Source organism: Carassius carassius, chromosome 19 (genome assembly GCF_963082965.1).
Source record: "Carassius carassius chromosome 19, fCarCar2.1, whole genome shotgun sequence".
Taxonomy (NCBI): Eukaryota; Metazoa; Chordata; class Actinopteri; order Cypriniformes; family Cyprinidae; genus Carassius; species Carassius carassius.
In genome coordinates, this window is record NC_081773.1 from 5,854,773 (window position 1) to 5,877,247 (window position 22,475).

The window sequence follows — 22,475 nt, forward strand, 5'->3', positions numbered from 1 at the left end:
GCTTTTGCCGCCGGCCAGCAGAGGGCGGACAAAGGTGCGTCGCTATCGCCTGTTCCACCGGCGGAAGTGAGTGGTAGTTCCTGTTTTTAGCATCATCAGTGTGGAGAATGCTATTGAGACAGACGAACGAGTTCGTGCTGAATATGGAGCGTTCCAAGCCTTCGCCACCTCTTCGTGAAGCTCAGGAAGAAATGAGGCGGGCTTTGAGAAGTACGCTCATCCGAAAGGGAAATACCATCCAGCCGGGAACGAGAGGGGGGGCGCTGGTGCAAACCACTCGCGGCCGAGACTCATCGCGGCCAACACGAGCATTCGCCCCGGCTCCTTCTCGATGTCAGCTCGTCTGCTGGGCTTCTGAGCAGAAGGCGCGAGATCCTCGGACGACGCGCTGCCAAACAGCGGGCGCTGCCCACTGGGAAGCGATGCAGGGGGGGTCGGTGAAGCAGGGCGAACCGGCGAGCTTGGTTGAGCTGAAGACGGTTCCGGAATCCGCTGGAAGCGATGCTTTTACGGCGCCTCAGCACAGCGGAGAATGCAGGCTCAGAGAAAAAGGCCAGGCGAGTCCTCAGAGTCACCATGGCAACAGCTCGCAGTGGGGGCATCCGCCATCAGCGAGCGAGCGCTGCATGATCTTCACCCAGGCAGGAGACACAGATGACGTACCGGTCTCCCTCGCTGAGTGGGGCTCTGACGAGCCGCAGGAAGGCATCTTAAAAAAGACGCGAGCTCTTTTACGAGTATGTGTCGCAGGGCGAACACACACATAAAGAACAGCTTGGATATAACAGGATTCAAAGGATATAGGCGCCGGATAGCGCAGCAGGAACGGCAATGGAAGGCGGCGATGCCAGCAGCTTCAGAATGGCTCGTCCTGCTGATGTGCTTTCTCAGACGGCGCTTGCTTCCTCCGTGATCCAGCGATGCGTGAGCTTCGCTGAAGAGATGAAAAATCAGGTGAGTCAGCCTTTTCGAGCTCCTTTTATAGGTTGGGCCACACTCGTTTCGGCGGGAAGTGGCAAGAAGGGCGTGAAGCGCCCTTATTGGTCTGATGTTGCATCAGCCCGCGCTCGATAGGCTGTGCGGTTGCCGCAGAACAAGCCAATGAGCGAACGAGCCGTCTCGCCTATGGCTGTGTACTGCTGCAAATGCGCTTTACAAAAATACAAAATTAAGGATAATTTTTTGCTTCAGTATTTCGTGAAAAGAGACTTTTCCCATAGCGTCTTAGCTAAGACGCAGTACGAGAGAGCTCTCGTAAGAGAACTCAGCTTTGCATCACAGGAATAAATTAAAATATATTCAAATAACAGTTTAAATTGTAATAATATTTCTCAATATTACTACAATTATTTTACTGTACTTTTTGATCAAATAAATGCAATCTTGCTCTGTATAAGAAACGTTTATTTCAACCAAAGATCTAAATCAGGGATGCTGCTAATTACAACCTCTCTGTTTTAATGCTATTTTATTTGAACTGCACTAGCTGCACTTGTTATGGACTTAATGGAAAATAAGCGCGTTAAAAATCATCACTACTATGAAGGACCAAACCTGCAGAAATAAAATAATAGTAAAAATAATAAAATAAAGAAATAAATGACATGATAAAAACAAATATGGTGCTTTTGTCATAAAATGTTATCTTAAATACATTTTTTATTACCGTTTTCATTTTTTACAATTTTTTTTTACTTTACTTTTTTTCATGGTCAAAAATGCATAATAAAATGTAAGCAATATCAATATGTATGCAATGCCCTGCACTGTGATTGAGTGATAGAAGAGTTAAGTGTTTCAGTGCCGTTGGTAGCCAAATTACTACAACGTACCCAGCTGTTTTATAAATATAACACAATCTATATTTACATCGTCCAGCCTCAGATCTGACCCCACACATCGAAAGTATTGATGCACATTAGAGCAGAGCAGGATAATGTGAGCCATTGATAGCCGCAGCTGCATCTTCCGCTGTCTTCCTCCCCCAAACTCCCCGGGATGGAGATAACAGATCATCTTTTGTGCGTCACCTACAAATCTGTGAGCAGCTCCCAACAAGAGCCATGATTCACTGCCTCCAGAGCATCTGCCAGTAGTTCAGACGGACAGAGACGGAGAAATGGAGGCAGGAAAAAGAGGAACATCAAGTAAAAGAGAGACTGAGAGACAGATGCGTCCCAGAGAGCTGCTAACCACTAATCTAAACCTAAACCAGCATGATCGTCTCTATGGCAAACGATACCTTACTTCATTTTGATTTCCAATGGCAACCTCCATAACAGTGTGATAGCATCTGTGTTGGGGACATCCCTATTACTCATCAGATGGGCCCAAGACTTTCACTCTTTGAGGACATCAACAGAAAGGGCTGTTTCCATGGTGTGTTGCCTGGACAAGGTTTATTGTAAACAGATTTTGCTATTTTTATTGAGTTTGTGACGAGAAGACTCCTACAGATCAGCATGTACTGACTATATTTGAACTCTGTGGTCAATTTAAGATGAGATGGCCATCAAAATTTGTTTGACTGAGAAAAGGCTTGAATTCATTTTAAATGAAAGGCTCTGTCCCAAAAACTAGTGAGACACCTTGCTGTCTAAATAGTCTAGTCTTCTAAGGCAGCAATTTCATTCAAATGGAACGACTAAGCTGGTAAACTGGTGCTGGTTAGTTTAAACCATTCTTCCAGCCTGACTATCTGAAAAGAGCCTAAAATCTCTCTAACATCAGTAAACCAGAAGTTACTTTTTTTCTTGGCAGGGATGTTGCAAAGCTATGATGACGTTTTACTGCTACGTAAAAAAAAATAATAATAAAATAAATGTAAAAAAAAATCTAAGATTACAAGATTGAAGAGAAAAAGGTACAAATTACAAGAATAAAGTCATAGCAATACGAGAATAAAGTCAAAATTACCAGAATAAAGTCAGAATAAAGAAAAAAATATTGTGAGAGAAAATTCAGAATTACGAGAATGAAGTCAGCAATATAAGAATAAAGTCTAAATATTTTGAGAAGTCAAAGTTACAAAATTATGAGAATAAAGTTGTAGCAATACGAGAATAATCTAAATATTTTGAGAAAAAGTTAAAATTGTCAATAGTCAAACTAATTTAAGAAATTTCTTTTGAATAAAAGTCGTAGCAATATGAGTATAAGGTCAAAATTGCGAGAATAAAGTCAGCAATATGAGAATAGTCTAAATATTTTAACTTTAAAGTCAAATATTTTGAGAGAAAAACTTATGTTACGAAAATAAAGTCGCAACAATACGAGAATAATCCAAATATTTTGAGAAAAAAGTCAAAATAAAGTCGCAGTAATACGAGAATAATCAAAATATATTAAAAAAAGTCTAAATTATGTCAATATAGTCTTATCAATACAATAATAGTCAAAATATTTTGAGAATAATGTCAAAATTATGGGGAAAAAAAATTTTAAATATGAAAATAAAGTCAAAATTATGAGAATATAGTAGAAATATTTTTAGAAAATTCTTTAAAAAATCTGTTTTAAGCCGTAGCAATTACAAAATTAAAGTTAATTAAAGTGGTGTACCAGCCACCCAATAACAGCAATAAGATTTGAGCTTTTGGTACTTTTAATATAAAACAAAGTCTCAGCTCTCACATACTGTTTTATAGCAAAAAAATACAAACAGTATGAATATGTGTTTTTCACGCTCTTTAATGAAGCGTGACAGAACGCTGTATTCATCTAATTTCAAGCAGCATGTGTATCAATCATTTTTGATTTTGCAACTTAATTCTTGTAATCTTGACATTACTCTCAGAATATTTTGACTTTATTCTTGTAATTCAGACTTTGTTGTAGTATTGCTATGACTGAATTCTCATAATTTTGACTTTTCTCAAATATTTCAAATTCAATCTCATTATCTTGTGCTACTAAACCCCTGTTGTATAAATCTAACAGTAACAGAAAGATCATGTGACACTGAAGACTGGAGTAATGATGCTGAAAATTCAAGAGCATTACAAAATCATACTGACCCCAAACTTTTGAAGAATTCTGTACATTTACAACCACTTGTGATCAATTCCATGGAGCGCTTCAGACGGCCGGTCACACCATTAAAGTGATACATGCTGCCAGAGACGTCCGCTAGCAGACGAAACCGCTTCGGCTTCTGCTGAGGAGACCCGAACTGCAGCCAGACCAGAGGAAAAACACATAAGTCATCCACACATCCAGACTCAAATGACCAGACTAATATTTAATTAGGAAAATCGTTTAATACAGTTACTATTTGGCTGCATTAATTACATTAATAGTTAATCAGAAAATAACATTCAGACATTATTTATTCACCCTGTGCCTTTCCAAACCTTTATGCTTTTCTTTTTCCCCCATGGAATCAAAATGAGAAACTTTGAAGAATGTACGTGCTTCTCTTTTCCACACAACAAAATTTAATAGTGACCACCACAAACAATGTTGTTTTTATCTAATATTTCTTGTTTCTTGTCTGTCATTAAAATGGCTGTATCTGAGCATGGCTGGACTGGCCATTGGGCATACCGGGCATTTGCCCAGTGGGCCGACGTGCTTTTTGGGCCGATATCTCATACTTTTTTTTTTTTTTTTAAACGGCCCATAAAATTTGTACATCGGCGGCCCATTTGTTTTGTTTTGCTTAATTGGCGGTGCTGGGTTTGTGCTGGTGTAATGCATTGGTCAAAGTCAGTGTTAGTTTTTTTTTCTGACAGACCAGCCCATGAAACACGTAGATCAGCGGCCCATTGGCTCTTTTCTTGATTGACACTGGGCTGGCCCAATCACAACTTTAAACGAGTGAGCGAGCGGCAGCATGCAGTGTCAGTGTGTATCTGTAAAAAAAGATGGAGAAGAAACGCAAGGAATGGACAGATAAATAGCGTGAAAAAATAGAACCAGGCCCTTAAAGCAGACACTGTAAACTGTGTCAAAATATATGTTTTCTGACCTTCATCAGCTCCTGTGGCAGATGATGATAGTGAGGACGGAGGATCAGGAGAGAGATGAGAAAGTGTAGAGCCTGCGGTAAGCATAACTACTTTCAAAACACTTAGGCCATGTCATGAGTGTAGATTATTTCCACATCTGCATAGTTGACGATTACCGCAATTCACTAGAAATTTAATAAGAGGCGTTTGTAAACCATGTTTTCCGCCAAAATAAAAGCTTGATGCAGTTTGCGTCAAAATAAAAGATCATGTGCTTATCTCTTTCAAGTATAGAAATTGGTACAACTAATTAAGAAAGTTTCCTTTATTTTTTTGTGCATTTGTTTTACAAAATATGGCTATTACTGTCATTGGATTAATATTATAACTATTATTATGTATAGGTGTAATGTAAATAGACACTGTAAATAAAAGAGGTTTGAAATTTTCTTTGTTTAATTTGCACACTGAATATGGGTTGGAGCTTTTAATTTTGAACTCTCAAAGTGCACCAGATTAATGAATTTAACATTAAAATGCACAAAATTTTCTCACGGGGGGGCATGCCCCCGAACCCCCCTAGAAGGACCGAGGACACACCACCATAGTTTTAACAAAAATCCTGTAAGAAACACTGGTATTGCTATGCCAGAGCCGCTTATAGCTTGTTTTAGGATTCACCGCTGTGGAGTATAGTTCAACTGTATTAATAGATATAAAATTTGGACTTATTTCATCTGTTAACTCTCACTCGTTCCTATACTCACTCATTACATGGCATTAGTGGTTTTAATGAATAGGAGTTGGTATGCATATAATTAAGGGCGTGCAAAGATGGGTGGTGTTTATGATCATAGTGGGCCGGTCTGGGCAAAAATGCCCGGGCCTATTTTTTTGTCCCAGTCCAGCCCTGTATCTGAGGCATCATGTGCATTGCATTAAACACTTTCATCAACTTACAAGTTATAGCTTTTATTATAGCTACTGTATATGGGTGCTATAGTTTTTCTTATCGTTCAATACACTTGGCCAAATAGAAAACTTTGCATGTTCCCTAAATACCTGCAAACACTGTGGGCCCTATCATACACCCGGCGCAATGCAACGCAAGGCGCTGCACAAGTGTGTTTGCTAGTTTCAGTCCGGCGCTGTTCGCATTTTCCCGTCCAGCACCACATTGGTTAATTAGCAAATGCATTTGCTCCTATTTGTGCGCCCATGGGCGTGCTGGTCTAAAAAAGAGCTGTGTTCAGGCGCATTGCTATTTTAAGAGGCTGAAAATAGACTGCGCCATAGACCAACTCAAACCTGGTCTAAAGTCTGGCGCACAGCAGCACACAAACATGCCAAATATTACAAATTAAAAGATTGCAATGCATAATTTTTTGTAAGCTAATTAAATATATATAAATATGCCTACATGTCATAATGAATTCATCTATTTGCTCGCACACGAACAGCTCCGTTTCATCTCGGAGACGCGTTCTGTCTTTGCGCTTGCCAAATTCGGCCGTGTAAACAGCAAATCCGTCATGGCATGAGTGCAACTGGCTTTTAAAGGGAATGGAAGACTCTGATTGGTTTATTGCACGTTACGCCCAAAAAACACCCATTACGCATTAAGAGAATAGGGACAACCCGTTTAGACCATACGCCTGGGCGCGCCGTCGTTAAAATAGCAAAAGTGGATTTGGCGTGCACCTCCGCCGTGTGCTTTGCCCTTTTTTTTTTTTTTTTTTATAAAAATTAATGATTCTAAAAATAACGCTTCATGGTTGAATCATTCACAGTAAGATCAGTAACATTAATAAAACTTAATTTTTCCTTTCATGCCAACTTGATTATTTAACCTAACTACCGTTATTTACTGAAAATGAGAGAATGTGTATTCATGTGTGTTTGTATTTGTTTTATGTGATGAATATTGAGTGAATGTGATATCTCACCATCAATGATCTTAACATCGTACAACTCACCCAAAGCCTGATTCCTCGTAGTAGCCCAGAGTGCAGTCTGGACGTTGGGGCGGGGCGATCAGCGGTTATTGGTTTATGATTAAGATGAGCTTATTGGTGTACAGATGAGTGACGATTTTACAGCTTATTGGCATAGAGAATTATGACGCTGTGAGCAGGATTGGAATGCGGAAGTAGACACTCAGATGAATAAACTTTTAATATAAATTAAAAAGCGAATATAAATGTTGTGTTTTTGCATTTATTGTTGCGTTTCCACAACATCCCGTATAAATACAAGGAGTTGTGGATTACGACGAACAGAACAGAAATAAATGGTCTAATTTACAATTACCCCCTCAACGGCTGTAGACGCTACCTCGGCATTACTCGATGGTTTTTGAAAATGACACGGCAATATAATGCGAAGTATGGTTATGTAGACAGTCATGGAGTACCTTGATTTATATATTCAAATGATATATACATGTATATATATATATATATATATATATATATATATATATATATATGTGTGTGTGTAACAAACTGTCACCAGTCTCTGAACGTCACCAATAATATACTGAACATTCCCTTAGCCCCTACGAAAATTTACCATGGTTCTGCTACAAAAACTATAGTTAAACTATGGTGTTTTTATAATTACAGCACATGGTAAATTAATATGCCAACAAATATTTTTACTACAATAAATCCATGGTTATTTTTTGCAAGGAAGGAACTATACAGGTTCTAAAGAACTTGCCCAAAAACACTCGTCACTTTCTGTTATTTGTTTTCTGAACTGCACTGCTGAAAACCTCATTAATCCTGAATTTATTTAGTTACCCGCTTCTATATAAAAACTTAATACATTTAATTACCCCTTTAAACACTTCATTGTTTATCAAAATCATTGGTAATTGAAAAATTACTCCGAATTGTCACAACTAAATTAAGAATTCATTATGAGCAATGCATAGCAAACAATGTTACCATCAAATATGAGAAACCTTAAAGAATGATAGACTGATGTAAATGACTGAAACCTGTTGTCATGCACGTGTTTGCCATAGCTTTTTTATTAAAACATTATACACTGCAAAGTTTAACTTTAAATGACATCAATTACAGACATCCCAACCAGCAAAAAGTCATTTCAGGGAGGTATAAGATATTTACACAACCACTTTTACTCACCTCATGCAATCAACGTGGAATAGCGTTATTACTCTGCTGCTGCAGTTGCCACCGTTCTGTTTATTTCAACGCAAACTGCCCCCTGCTGGCTCGGAGCAAAATGTCAAAGGCGGGGAAAACAAATATGGGCGGGGTGACACGTGTCGCTCCGCCTCGAAGTGTCGCCCCGCCCCATCGTCCAGACTGCACTCTGGGGTTACTCGATTCCTCAGCCTCTCCGTCCCTTTAGCCTGGAACGCAAACACCATTTACATCTTCTACTATTTCAAAAAAAAAAAAGCTTATTCAAATTGTTTCCCTATTATAAGCATATATAGAACAACGTTTTGAGAGGTTCAACACTAGCACTATAACAAATTAAAACAATATGTAAATAAATGAAATGAACAATACATGTGTACTTATTAATCTATGTAGGCTACAAATTAGTTAATACAAATACAACTGTAGGTAAACAATGTTAAGAAATGGAACCTTACAGGTAAAGTGTTACTGCAGAACAAAAGTAATATACAAAATATTAGAAATTTTCTAACTAAATTGTGAGCATGCATATCTCAGTCATAACCACGACCCCCAGAGGGTCCTTGACCTCCTCGGCTTCAAACATGGATCCTAATATCAATAAACACCCATAGAAGCACTTCCACATGTGGCTGTCGTTACATGAGCGAGCATGTCAGGTCTCCATGAAGAACAGTTGGCAAACACGTCACTGCTGATCACACACACACACACACACACACACACACACAGTGTTGGGGAGTAACTAGTTACATGTAACGGCGTTACGTAATTTAATTACAAAATTATTGTAACTGTATTTAGTTACAGTTACTACGAAAAAATGAGTAATTAAATTACAGTTACTTATGAAATTTTTAACGATTACAAAGGGGATTACATTTGAATGTTTACACAGATCCACATACAGTTTTAACTGATTTATTTCCCAAATTGCACTATTCTGAGACATATCGCCCTAATAATTTCCGGGATGCGGAAATACAGTCTGGTTCGTAGAATCCAGTCATAAAAACGAAATGCCTAACGCGGACGGAATGTGCCACATTTTGAATGACTACATCAAAAGTAGGTCAGTACACTTGAATCAAAACATGACATCGACTAGTGTCTGTGAATATTAAGCCCCAAAAATGCAATATATGACTTGCACATTCTGCGTGTCTGTGGAAATCAGGCGCGGACTGGACACCGGGAGAACCGGGACAATTCCCGGTGGCCTGGCAGCCGATTTTGCCCCACTATTTAATATCATTATTGTATAATTGCCTGCCGATTGTACTAAAGCGATCATTTGCGAATCCGCCATTTGATAATTAAATCTCTAAGTCATGAATTGTTAGTCATGACTCGCGCGCTCTCCGCGCCTCCGCCAAACGGTTTGGATCAGACTCAGAGTAATCAATGCGAGAGAGAGAGAGAGAGAGAGAAGCAGAGAAGCAGAACTACTGTTCAGGGTTTCAGGTCAGTTTCATCTGTAAAGATGCTTTTTTGTCTTTGTTTTTTTATTTATTTAATCAAGCAGCAGCACGTTGCTCATCAGTCATCACTCAAAATACAATATAAAGGACACCATTATTATCTGTTTTAATGTTACAGTAGGAATTTAGCTGAAAGAAATTCAGATTTTTTTATAGGTTTAGGGGGAGCTACGACAGACAACACCACAACCCTTACGAAAATTAACATTTTAATCTTTAACTATAAATCCAGAGAAAATGGTTACTATTGTTTAACTGTGATAACCAAAAATGTAAAATTATTTTACAAATGTATTTATTTAAAAATAAATACAAATCCATTTGCAAAAAAAAAAAAAAATTAAACAAGGTTATTTGACTTTTATATAGGCTAATAAAAGCATGGTTAATTTTTGTAAGGGAAAAATATGACTCGTGTACAGTATTAGGATTTTTCTATAAAGCTATTATAGTATTGTAGAGTATTGTATTGTAAAGTATAGTTTTGTTCAATCTTGAGTATTAAAGTCATGAGAGAGATGGATAACAGGGCAAAATAAAGAGACTGAAGAGAAAAATGGAAGTGAAGGTGCAGTTCAGGAGAGAACTTTTAATTATTTTGCATGTCCCCAAATTAAAGATTTAAAATAGATAAAAAATAGTTTTGTCCATGAATTTGTTTGTATGAGTTTGAATTTTCCAGTCTGATTTTTTTTCCCAGTCCGCCCCTCCTGTAAATTAATGGCAAAGACATGGTTTCATTTTCTACACATAGGCCTACTAGTGTTTTCAACCTCTGCCGCCTCAATATAGGAGTACACGAGCACATAAACACAATTTCTAGAACTGCTCTGTGTCACCTCATGTGCATTTTACTTATTTTGAGAAAACTATCATCATATACAGAGACAGCAGTTTCAAAAAAACACCAATGTTTCAGGAGTTTAGTACACAGAATACGTCACATGCTTATTAGATAACTGTATTTAAGTTGATGTATATGCTTTTATTTATTATTCTTTAATTTTCACAAATTTTGAAAAGTAATCAAAAAGTACTCAAAAGTAATTAGTTACATAACTTTAATAAAGTAATTGAAAAAGTTACACTACTATTACATTTTAAACAGGGTAACTTGTAATCTGTAACCTATTACATTTCCAAAGTAACCTTCCCAACACTGCACACACACGTGAACACAAGGCACAGGCATGTTAACACACACAGATCCAGACACAGTCACAGACATACACACCTCTTTCACCCATTATTATTATACAGGAAGTGAGGAAAGAATATGCTCTTGCACAAGTTTTAGACAGAAATGTGAAGTAATAAAGAGTCACGAGCTGAAGATGGCACTCCAGGGACTGACTGAATGGATGAGATCATCTGCTCCATTCTGTGTCACATCTCAAGTCTCTAATGCTCCATCTCCACACAAATGCAGCCATTGCTTAAACGGATTTCAGACCTGAATGATGAAAAGCCGGACTACGTTAGCATAACCTGGCCACAAACAAACACAACACACCAGAGCTTTTATTAATGACACATATTCCCATGTGTTAATCAATAACTATAATGTTTGATATTAAAATAATCTGAATCCATTTTGTGTAAATAAATAAAAAAATAAAGATACAAACATCAATCATTATGTAAAAATAGAGGAAATGAACATGCACAATTAGCTTCTCAAAATCTGCAAATGTGGTATTGGTTATTATTTTGCATCCCTTAATCTCAACCAAAACATTGTTTTATTTTTGGAAACTTCTGAAAAACACATAACTCTAAGTATAACATTGTAAACAGCATTAATAGTCCTCAAGCATGTGTCTCAGCAGAGTCTCTATGAGTGCATGTACCACACACTACAGCACGTATCTGTCAGGGAGGTGTGTGAACCTTCAGGAGAGTTAAAAACATATGCTACCATGATGAGCAGTGATTACAGAGTAAAGACACAGCTACAAATGTGCTGTTTTGCTCTCTTTTTACAGCTTTCATATGCATTCCTTTGAAGATAGAGGAGCTGTTTATGTTTTTTTCTTTTCGTGTGTGCTTCTTTGTTCACTATACATTCAAAAGTTTAGACAAACTTAACTACATTTATATTTCTCATAATCTTAAAGTGCCCCTATTTATGGCTTTTTTTAAATAACCTTTCATGCAGTGTGTAACACAGCTCTAGTGAATGAAAACGTCCTGCAAAGTTTTAAATCTGAAAGTGCACTGTCTATAAAGATATTGTCCCTCAAAAGAAAGAGTCGACTCTGAATCATTGAAATGAGTCGATTTTAAAATTAATCCCAAGCCGTTTCATGTTGATGTCACTAGGTGCCACTTTTGGAGTGGTAAAACAGCGGCTTCCCTGGTAACGCTGTACACAAAGCAACACTGTGCTCACAAACGCTGCTTTATCAGTCAGGCATGATGAAATAAAAATGAGACAAATCCGACCAATCACAGCAGATTAGCGTCACGCAAAGGAGGAGTTTGGAAAAAATTAACAGTTAAACTCATTGTTTGGGAGTTGCTGAGCAAGTCAGGTAAAAATAAATGCATATTATAAGACAATGAATGTTTTTTATGTATTTATTTTTTTATTTTTTTACCTTGCATGCATGTCAACCTCTTGTTGGGGACTCCCAAAACCAAAATATGAGCCTTTCATAACCCATAATAGTGGCACTTTAATAAATAAATATAGCTGCGTATGATTGTTTCCCTCCCATAATATGCAGCCAATAAGCATACATTTGAGCCTTAAAAGTGTGTTAAATAGTAAATATGTATTGGGGGGGGGGGTATTATTTTTGAAGTTGGAAATTGGATAGAAAAGGAAGAGCAGTTACTAAGTGTTCACATACATGTGAACATTAATAGTGGTTAACCCCCCAAACCCCCCCCCCCCCCCCAAACTGGATATTTATAAATATTTGTAAAATTTTATATATTGTATTTCATTTTTAAAACAGTTGGAAACTGGACAGAAAAGGAAAAGCGGTCAATGTTTTTCTAGTAGTGTCTCAATATTGTTTAAAAAGCATCCCAAGAAGGACATAACAAAACTGGTTAAAAGCTGTAGAATTACTCTAAGATGTTGAAAATAATACAGAATGTGTAGACGTTTCCAAACTCCGAGTGTGTGTCGGCATCTTCAGAGGAGCAAATGAATAGGCACTGGTGAAATTACTATCTGGAAAAGCCCGAGTGGTGAACAGAGGCTCAGGGTGAGGTGGAGGTTAAGTTCTTCTCAGGACAGAACCTGTGCAGAGCGATGCCAGCGCGCTCATCTGGACCACACACAGGCCTGTGCGTCTGCCAGCTCTCTTTACAGCACTTTCGTAGGTGAAAGGAGATAGCGCTGATTTAGAGGAGCGGACTGTGAAAGACAGACAGAGATAATCCTTGTTACCATGTTTTCACATAAACACATCTGTCTTAGAGCAGAGCTCCTCACACGAGCTGCCAAAGAGGAACCTGATCCTCCCAGCGGCTGGAGCCGGCGCTCTGTTCACACAACACAGGGAATCCTCATGAGCACTCGGCTCAGAGCGCACACAGATCTCAGATCAGATCGAGCCGCCGCTGCACGCTTTGTACAATGTAGACGGGGGAAAATAACTGGTCTTCAATCAGCATTTTCTGAGAAACTCCACCCTTGTTCCAGCTCTCTGTCCACCCACACACAAACAAAAAAGATCAGGCATGCTACCGGACATCTCTCCATACAGAATGAGGGCCGTCTGGGTCCATATCAACGGACCAATCAGGCCGTGTCAAGTTCAGCAGCTGCATTCACTGATGCTCCAGAAGGAAACAAGATGCATTAAGAGCTTTTGAAAACTTTTGAACACGATGAAGATGGCCAAATATTTTTTATTTTGTTGAAATTAAATTTTTTTCCATTTAGTTCTGCCCTTCGTAAGCAACAGACAATACTTGTATGTTTCCCGGAACACAAATTAAGTACAATTTACCTTGATCTTCAAATTCCAGAAGTTTTCACCCCCCAACTCTTAATGCATCTTGTTTCCTTCTGGAGCATCAGTGAATGTTTGAACCTTTTTTAATAGTTGTGTTTGAGTCCCTCAACTGTCCTTAGTGTGAAAAGATGTATCTCAAAATCACACAGTTACTGCTGGAAAGGGTTCAATTATGCAAAGATGCTGGAAAACTGAAGAATCTGCAGGACCTTAAAGATTTTTCTGAAGAACAGTTCTCAGTTTAACTGTTCAGAACAAACAAGGGACTCATGCACAACCATCACAAAACAGAAAGACAGTCGTGGATCATCAGGTAAACACACACAGTAAGAACCAAGGGTTCCCAAACTTTTGAATGGGGTTATTTTAATAATTTCAGCATTTTTTTTTGTCTTGTGGACTAAATGTAAACATCTTTTATTTACAATATCTTACTCAGGACAGTAATATATAAAAAATAACATACATTTAGTATGAACTCTCTTATTTTTTTTTTAATTATTCACATTTTCAAAGATTCTGCAAGGAGTGCCCGAACTTTCGAGCCCCACTGTATGTACATAAAATCATACATTTATTCAACAAGGACTTCTGAAAAAAGTATTAGCGTTAATGTTACCACAAAAATATTGAGTTTATATAGCATAAGTGTTTTCAACATTTACAATATGAAAAGTTTCTTGAGCAGTAAATCAGCATATTAGAATGATTACTGGAGGATCATGTGACCCTGAAGTCTGGAGTAACGATGCTGAAAATTCAGCTTTACCATCACAGAAATAACTTACATTTCACAATATATTAAAATATAAAAGTTATTTTATATTGTTAAATCTCACAGTTTTTACTGTACTTTTGGTCTAATAAATGCAGCCTTGATAAGATTTTTTCAAAACCATTGAAATCATGCTGAACCCAAATTTTGAAATATATTGTAAGCCTTATCATAATGCAATTAAACTGATAAGTAAATAAGTTTATCTAAATTTCACTACAATTGAGATCAATAAAAACCCCTCTAGGTGAGTCCTAGCATGAAAATGTTTGGGAATCGCTGGACTACTAGAGGTGTTTACTGTACCTGCAGACTGTCCAGAATGATGCGGAGCGACTGGACCGGTCACCTGACCGCTCCTGAGAAACATTCGTACGTGGTGGCATCATACTCACTCATCTCAATTTCCTTGAACCTGAAATAAAAACATGAGACTTCAGTCATACAAACACAATCTGCAGTGTTCCAATGACTAACTCTACAGAGTAAAGCACCAGTAAAATTACTGCTCGTGTGAGATTTCAACAAACCTCTAACCATACAGTAAATATTAAACTTTAGTGTGTGCCAATCTGTTTATTACATGTATGAATAATTCTCCAAAATCATGTTTCTTATTAAGCAACCACTTAGCAGCCACCCTAGCAACCTCACATGCATATTCTTCTAGCATTGTGGCTGTGAGATTTGTACAGATAAGAGCTACTAACATTTTCCTCAGAAAATCTCTCTTCATTTAGATTCTTCCCCTGAGGCGTTTAAACTTGCGAACAATGTGTAGTAAGTCTTTAAGGAGTGTTCTGAGGCTGAGGATTTCAGAGGACATTGATCGATACAGGTTCTGTTTAGTCACACATTAAGTACAGCTGTCAAGATAGAGAATAACGCACACTTGAGGGTAGGAGATGTAGGATAAACATTTCTCTTGGGGCAAGTCCCTACAGCTCCACGACCAGCACCCACTCACCCACCCACCCACACACACACACACACACACACACACACACACACCCAGGTGCTCAAAGCCCACTCATCAGTTTGGGAATAATAAAGGAACCAAAGCTTATTTCAGTGGTTCTCAAACCTTTTGACTTGAAGGCCCCTAGATGTTCAACATAATATTTGAAAGACCCCCCACTCCACCCCCATTTGAGACAAGATACCTTTAATTAATAAACCCTAATATCAAAAAAAATTATACATGACTACGATACGAGAAATTTTATTTTATGATACCTAAATTAATATATATCCTACATACACACACGTAGAGAATACAAAAGAAAATTACAAAGCATATGACAAATACGATAGATACACATATTACACATACTACATACACATGTTCTAATACAGTTAACAGTTTAAAATGCATACTTTATTTTGTTGTTTGATTAACATTAAAAAGAGACAGAAAGGTATTTAATTAGGTTGCTGTCCCTTTAAGACAGAATGAATGTATTGACACATATGCAGTTTTCACTCACCTGTTTATGTTCACTTAAGCCATAACCGACTGTATTTACGTGAAATACTCTACACGATGGACATTTTGACAGCTGTGTGTGTATTTGCGCAAGAGCTGAGAGAGCTCTTCTGTTGTGTGTCATTCAGCGTGATTCCATCTATCTATCCTGCTTTCACTTGCTTGATTAATCCATAACAAATTATGATTGGATGGTAAAGCTTAGTTACCTTTGATTAGTCTGTTCTTGCGTGACAGAACACTTCTACTACTAGCTCTGATCACCCAGTCATAAATTTTTTTAGAAATACGTAACAAAACATGATTGGCAAAACAGACGTACATCTGGTCACCCTATAATATGCATTACATATCTTTTTAAATTACTTTTTGCATTAAAATAATAAGATTAGGAGGGGTTGTGCTAAATTGTTTTAAAATGTGAAATTGCAAACTAACTAAATAAACAAACAAATGAAATTAAAAAGCCCATACATTTGATTATTGTATTGTTTTGTCTAAAGGTGAAATGTGTAATTGTGCCAGAGCTGCAAATACAATGACTGTTTTCAAATAGGTTTCCTTAAAAATCCATCTGTCAACCGCTGGTTGGCAAAGCTAATAGTACCATCAAACCAAACCTTAAGGACTGGCTAAGCAAGAGCTGCTATCTCAAACCTTACAAACATTTTAGTTGTTTTTATTTATTTATTTCGTGGTGAAATATGGCCCATTGAATCATGTTCCTGACAGGTTTTGTGAGGCTCCCTCAGTCATTTGATGCACAGGTGGGGTAAAGACAATAATCCCTAAACGGATTCTACAGTTAATCCTGCTCTTCTGCTCAGACCCAGGATGTGCCTTCATGAATGTGTGTGTGCGTTACAAAGATGCGTTTGATGTCATGAGGAGGAAACAGAGTGTGAAGAGCCTCTAGACCATAGCGGCCCACAGAGCTCAGGTGCGCTCACACAGCCACACTATCAGGTGTGAGATCAGACCAGATGGTGTGATCTGAAGCCCTATCTCAAAATACTGTGACACTGTGTTTCCTTTCAAAAGAAATCATCCCTCACCTCTCCACCAGCACCTGGAGCAAAAATGTCACAGAAGTGATTGTTTCTGTGCTACAAAAGATAATGCAACATGTAAGGAGCATTCTCTTGTCGCTCGTGGTATCATCGCTCTCCTTCTTCCTGCTGTGCTACTCTTTCTCACACACGCACAGGCTGTGGGTTTCCTGTCTGGCCTCTGAAGCTCACATTCTTTGCACAGTGTTATTGGAGAGAGGACAGACTGCTGCTGCTATTTTCTCCTGAATTCCAAACCTGTCCACAGAGAGAGAGAGAGAGAGAGAGAGCTGGCCAGCGTGGCCCTGCAGCCAATGAGAGTGAAAAAGTGCTCTGCTTCACTCGACTGACTAACACAAACACAACAGAAACAGAGAAAATTGCTTCTAATAACTATATAAAAGTCTTTTTTCACACCAAAAATATCTATATTCCCTTAAAATAAGATATATTAACTTTTTTATTTGTAGATTTTGGACATATTTGTTTCCCTTAATAAATGAAATCATTATTTCAAAACTGCATTTTGTATTTACTCTGGTTATCTTTGTGTAGTATTAAAATTTGTTCGATGATCTGAGTCATTGACGTGTGACAAATATGCAAATAATTATAAAAAATAAAAAAAACAGGACGGGGGCAAAAACTTATTCACAGCACTGTAGTTCAGCAAAATTAAAAGATTATTTTTACAAAGAAAAGTTGTTTGGGTGCAACACATACTTGCAAAAAAGCACCCATCCTGCCCTGCGTTTCATGCCACCGTCTTAACACCATGCATAGAAAAGAACACACAATCTGTAAAGGATCACATGCATTTCTCTGCTTTACCCTTTGAATTTCTCACTAAATTTAATTTTGATGGCGGCACACAGCTTTAAAAGGGGCCATATTCTGTTTGTCCGCTCCTAATCGTATTCAAGGTTTATTTCACCAAAACAAAAAATATAGGTTTATGTGAGCATTTTCTGTCCTATCTCTAACTTTCAGAAGTGAAAAAGTTGTTTTAGGAACTTTAATAAAACCATTTAATTTCAAAAGAACAAGAAAAAGCATATTAAACCCCCTTTTAAGAAAAAAATAAGCTTTAAAAACAAGCAAAGGACACATCAAAAATATTAAGGCCTAACTGCATCAGTTTGACTTTCTTAAAATTTTCAAAATGCATTCACTTAGTTCTTAGATTTAGTAAAAATCTGTTCATTGTAAAAATATAAAAATATAAAAATGCGGTTAGCTGTGGAGTAGGCAATATAAATTTCTTTAAAATGTATGAGATTAAAACAAATTGGATTTATAGATCATAAATATGGTTATTGTAAACAAAGTTGGTAATAGAAATTTGACCGTTTCATTTATGTATGACTAACAAAAATCATCACATTAAATTTATAAGTGTGTGTTTGTGCAGCTTTGTGCAGTCCACTGGGCCAAACAGAGGTTTCTTTCACTTGCTTCATGCAGCGTAGTGAATCGCAGCATTCAGAGGCTGTATATTTGAGATATCTGGGCTCTGTAGTGTTCATTCTGTGATCTGGAACATGCTGTTTTTTATAAGCCACTCATAATAGTATCTCCGGTCTGTTTTAAAGCATAGTCCTGCACTTGATGCAGGTTGATTGTCTTATTGTGAATGAATCAGTGTATGCTATTTCCGTTTCCTCTAGTGTTGCTTAGGCCATGTGGTTATTGGATCATGTTAGCTTAAATAGCCAAAAACAATTGTTTTAGCAAACACATATTCATTTGGGCATTTAACATCACTTTTCATGATCCAATAAGCTCTCGATGCTTAAAAAAACAACTTTTCCAAACAATGTTCTGTTTTACTCAGAGGTCATATTATGGAATTAAAATGCATTGCAATTAATGTTGACTTACAATACAAAAATATTTAAATCAATATCTCACTTTATTTGCCCTCTTGGATCATTGAGACACTTGTAGTTTTTCTGTTAATGCATTTTTTCTTTTTTATAAGGTATTTTTAAATTTTTATTACAGTTATTTGTCTGGTCATTTTGTAGTGTGTTTTTGTCACTTTTATTAGTTTTCTTTTTTAATATACAAACCCTAATCCAAAAAAGTTGAGACACTGTACAGATTGTGAATAAAAACAGAATGCAATGGTGTGGAAGTTTCAAATTTCAATATTTTATTCAGAATACAACATAGATGACATATCCAATGTTTAAACTGAGAAAATGTATCATTTTAAGGGAAAAATAAGTTGATTTTAAATTTCAGGCCACCAACACATTTTAAAAAAGTTGGGACAAGGCCATGTTTACTACTGTGTGGCATCCCCTCTTTTTTTTTTTATAACAGTCTGCAAACGTCTGGGGACTGAGGAGACCAGTTGCTCAAGTTTAGGAATAGGAATGTTGTCCCATTCTTGTCTAATACAGGCTTCTAGTGTCACAGTGTCTGGGTTGTGTCCCTGGGTTTCCACTAGATGTCCCCCTTTCTCACGGTGTCTGTCACCTTATCACTTCATGTTCCATTATTTGGTCACCTTCCTCCTTGTTAGTAATTGATTGTTCCCCACCTGTCTCCTGTTCCCTCATTATCCTTCTGTGTATTCTGTGTACCCGGTCTGTCTGAGTCTGTGTTACGGAGTCCTTGTTTAATGTTTGAAACTCATGTCCGTCAGCTCTTGTCCTTGCCTTGTGTTCGTGTCTTGTTTATGTTTGGATTTGGATATTCTGGTTTTGACCCTGCCTGGACTGTTTACCCCTTTTGGATTACCCTTTAATAAATGACTTACCTGCGATTGGTTCCCTCTCCTGTGTTTTCTGTAACACCGATCGTGACAGAAGGACTCCGTCACACAGGGAACCAGCGGTATGTCGTTTTTCCGGCCCCCAGCCAAGATGGCGGAGCGGCGAACCAAGTACCTTCGGTTGATCGCCCTCCGCCAAGAGGGCAATGAAGTGGGGGCCCTGGCTCAGGTGTTCTGGTCCCTGGCCGAGGGCATGGGCTACAACGATGCGGCCCTCAAGTACTATTTTAATGGCGGGCTGGATGATCCAGTGTCTCAGGAGGAGATGGCGCAGTTAGAGACACTGGAATTCTGGGAAATTGTGCGCTACCTGCAGCATCGGCTTCGGTGGGATGCCCCAGCCACTTCTGTCTCTTCCGGCGGGGTGGTCGTCAGCCCAGCACCACTGCCCAGGATGGCAGCCAGCCAAGCGCCACAACCCAAGATGGCCGACAGTCCAGCACCACTGCCCAGAATGGCTACCAGCCAAGCGCCACAGCACAAGATGGCCGCTAACCCAGCACCAATGCCCTAATTGGCCACCGTTCCAGCGCCACAGCCCAAGATGGCCGCCAGCCCAGCGCCAATGCCCAAATTGGCCACCGGTTCAGCTCCACAACCCAAGATGGCCGTCAGCCTAGCGCCACAGCACCAGATGGCCGTCAGTCCAGCGCCACAGCACCAGATGGCCGTCAGTCCAGCGCCACAGCACAAGATGGCCGTCAGTCCAGCGCCACTGCACAAGATGGCCGCTAACCCAGCGCCAATGCCCAAATTGGCCAACGGTCCAGCGCCACAGTACAAGATGGCCGCCAGTCCAGCGCCACAACCCCAGATGGCCGCCAGCCCAGCACCACAGTACAAGATGGCCGCTTGCCCAGCGCAGCTGCACAGGATGAGAGTCTCAGCTGACCCTCCGGAGTCGAGTCAGGTGCCAGTGAACTCTCCGGAGTCGAGTCAGGTGCCAGTGAACTCTCCGGAGTCGAGTCAGGTGCCAGTGAACTCTCCGGAGTCGAGTCAGGTGCCAGTGAACTCTCCGGAGTCAGGGCTAGTCGCCAGTGAACTCTCCGGAGTCAGGGCTAGTCGCCAGTGAACTCTCCGGAGTCAGGGCTAGTCGCCAGTGAACTCTCCGGAGTCATGGCTAGTCGCCAGTGAACTCTCCGGAGTCAGGGCTGGTCGCCAGTGAACTCTCCGGAGTCAGGGCTGGTCGCCAGTGAACTCTCCGGAGTCAGGGCTAGTCGCCAGTGAACCCTCCAGAGTCAGGGCTAGTCGCCAGTGAACCCTCCAGAGTCAGGCCTAGTCGCCAGTGAACCCTCCAGAGTCAGGCCTAGTCGCCAGTGAACCCTCCAGAGTCAGGGCTAGTCGCCAGTGAACCCTCCAGAGTCAGGGCTAGTCGCCAGTGAACTCTCCAGAGTCAGGGCTAGTCGCCAGTGAACTCTCCAGAGTCAGGGCTAGTCGCCAGTGAACTCTCCAGAGTCAGGGCTAGTCGCCAGTGAACTCTCCAGAGTCAGGGCTAGTCGCCGCTGATCCTCCAGAGTCAGGGCTAGTCGCCGCTGATCCTCCAGAGTCAGGGCTAGTCGCCGCTGATCCTCCAGAGTCAGGGCTAGTCGCCGCTGATCCTCCAGAGTCAGGGCTAGTCGCCGCTGATCCTCCAGAGTCAGGGCTAGTCGCCGCTGATCCTCCAGAGTCAGGGCTAGTCGCCGCTGATCCTCCAGAGTCAGGGCTAGTCGCCGCTGATCCTCCAGAGTCAGGGCTAGTCGCCGCTGATCCTCCAGAGTCAGGGCTAGTCGCCGCTGATCCTCCAGAGTCAGGGCTAGTCACCGCTGATCCTCCAGAGTCAGGGCTAGTCACCGCTGATCCTCCAGAGTCAGGGCTAGTCACCGCTGATCCTCCAGAGTCCGGGCTAGTCACCGCTGATCCTCCAGAGTCCGGGCTAGTCACCGCTGATCCTCCAGAGTCCGGGCTAGTCACCGTTGACTTTTCAGAGTCCGGGCTAGTCACCGTTGACTTTTCAGAGTCCGGGCTAGTCACCGTTGACCTTCAAGGACTGAGTCAAGTCACCGTTGACCTTCAAGGACTGAGTCAAGTCACCGGTGATCTTCAAGGACTGAGTCAAGTCACCGGTGATCTTCAAGGACTGAGTCAAGTCACCGGTGATCTTCAAGGACTGAGTCAAGTCACCGGTGATCTTCAAGGACTGAGTCAAGTCACCGGTGATCTTCAAGGACTGAGTCAAGTCACCGGTGATCTTCAAGGACTGAGGCAAGTCACCGGTGATCTTCAAGGACTGAGGCAAGTCACCTATGATCTTCAAGGACTGAGGCAAGTCACCTCTGATCGTCATGAACAGAGGCAAGTCACCTCTGATCTTCATGAACAAAGGCAAGTCACCTCTGATCTTCATGAACAAAGGCAAGTCACCTCTGATCTTCATGAACAAAGGCAAGTCACCAATGATTTTCATGAACAAAGGCAAGTCACCAATGATCTTCATGAGCAGTGTCAGGCCAGCACCAATCTTCTGGAGTCCAGTAAGGACACCAGGGAATTACCAGAGTTTTGTCGTCCTGTTGGTCCAGCCGCACGGAGGTCTGCTCAGCCTTGGGGAGCTCTGGTCCTGACCACATGGCTGTGGTGGTCTTCTGCTCTGCCCTGGGGGCCTTCTGCCCTGACCACACGGCTGTGGGGGTCTTCCGCTCCGCCCTGGAGGACTCTGGCTTTGTCCACAAGGACGTGGTGGTCTTCTGCTCCACCCTGGGGGGCTTCCGTCCTGACCACACGGTTGTGGTGGTCTTCTGCTCCGCCCTGGGGGGCTTCCGCC

At 40.2% G+C, this 22,475-nt stretch overlaps 1 pseudogene; it reads right to left on the minus strand.

Moving 5' to 3' along the window:
- LOC132095637 (von Willebrand factor A domain-containing protein 8-like) overlaps positions 1–22,475 on the minus strand; it is a 102,467-nt pseudogene that overhangs the window by 9,833 nt on the left and 70,159 nt on the right.